Below are 1852 nucleotides of genomic sequence, written 5' to 3'. Positions count from 1 at the left end.
GTTGAGAGGTGAAGCCCACAGAGCTGGGAGCAGAAGGCTGAGGCCCGCCCACCCCCATCCTACAGTTCCCCCGCAAACCCCACTATGAAGCCAGGGCAAGCTGCGTGGCCTCCCGTTCCCTGAGCCTTGCTTAAACCTTCCCGAAGACAGGGGGTCAGAGGTGCAGTGCTTTGGAAGCTGTCATCTCAGGAGCATGGGGGCATTCTAGATGAGGAAGTGGGCTGGAGGAATGGGTGGGTGGATGATGGATGGATGTGGCCACCTCTCACCCGCTCCTCAGGGGTCACCATAAGCCCAGTGCCCTCAAGGCCAGGTTGTGATCTCCTGCCCTAATCCCAACCTCTGACCAATGCCACCGGGAGTCCAGGATGTGTGGGGCTCTGACTGCGGCTGATGGACAGGAAGATGCTATGCATAGTGCCCCTCATCCTGGCCTTGCCCAACTCCAGCCACTTCTCAAGGCCAACAAGAAGTCCCACCATCCAGACAAAGGCCCAGAAGACAAGGGGGTGTTCAGACCCCACCTCCCTGACCTGCTGCAAGCTCTCTGCCTCCACAGCACGAAGACAAGAGGGTGTTCAGACCCCACCTCCCTGACCAGTGGCAAGCTCTCTGCCCCCACAGCACCCCTCCCATCCTGGCTCATGTCCAGATGACAATGCTGGGGTGTCCCCATCAGAACAGCCTTCACTGACCAAGGGAACACCCAGTCTGTGCAATCTTGGCTCCTGGCCCACCTTCTGGCAGGCAGTCTCTGAAGGGGCACTGCTACCATCCCATCTTACAGATGGGGAAATCGAGGCACAGACAAGTTCAGCCACTGACCCAAAGTTATACAGTAAACAGAGAGGGGGGACACCAGGCTTGGCCAAAGGAGGCCTTCCTCAGCCAACACATGGGTGCTGGTTGGTCTCTCCCTAGCCCCAGGTGGGTGGGCCTCTGATCGTGACCATCACAGATGGGGAGACTGAGGCTCAGAAGGCTGAGACACCTCGCCAAGGCTGTGCCTGAGCTGGGAGGATGGACATGGAGCTGAACAGCAGGAAGAGCAAGATGGGCTTTTCAAGGCCGGCCCCAGGCAAGAATGTGGATTACCCCACTAGTCCTCCAGCTACCCTTCAAGAGAGGGAACCCCACTCTGTAGATGAGGGGGCAGTGCCTGCCAGGTCCCGCTGGGAGAGCCTCGGTCTACAGCTCATCAGCCACCCCACCTCCCTGATCCCCAATTGGGCCGTTTTTGTCTTCCCTGCTCCTCACTCCATCTGCCACATCATCTGTTTCCAGCCTGTCCAGCCTGTCTCCCCACAGCTGAAAGGGGAACCCCATGGAAGCTGGGCAGGCAGGGTTCTGTCTCCTGCAATGTCCTGGTGCTCATCGCCATGCCTAGCATATGGCTGGAGCTCAGTCATGCTTGTCAGCTGGATAGGTGGACAAGCAGTCAAGTGAATGGACAGGTAGATGGATTGGTAAATGAGTGGGTGGATGGGCGAATGGTGGATGGACAGATGAATGGGTGGGTAGATGGGTGAATCGGTGGGTGGATGGGTAAATGGGTGGGTGAATGGATGGGTGAGTAGGTGGATGGAGGGGTGAATGGATGAGTGGATGGATGGGTGGATAGATGGATGGGTGGAGAGATGGGTGGGTGGATGGATGGGTGGATGAAAGGGCGTGTGGATTGATAGGTGAGTTAATGGATGGCTGGATGGACAGATGAATGGATGGGTGGATAGCTGGGTGGGTAGATGGATGGATGGGTGAATAAATGGATGAAAGAATGGGTGGATGGGTGGATAGACAGGTGCATAGGTTGGTGGATGGGTGGATGGATTGGTCGGTGGATGGTAGATGA

This window comes from Mandrillus leucophaeus, unplaced genomic scaffold (genome assembly GCF_000951045.1).
Source record: "Mandrillus leucophaeus isolate KB7577 unplaced genomic scaffold, Mleu.le_1.0 Scaffold11, whole genome shotgun sequence".
Classification (NCBI taxonomy): Eukaryota; Metazoa; Chordata; class Mammalia; order Primates; family Cercopithecidae; genus Mandrillus; species Mandrillus leucophaeus.
The sequence above is the reverse complement of the archived record's forward strand: the minus strand, read 5'-3'. Positions refer to the sequence as shown.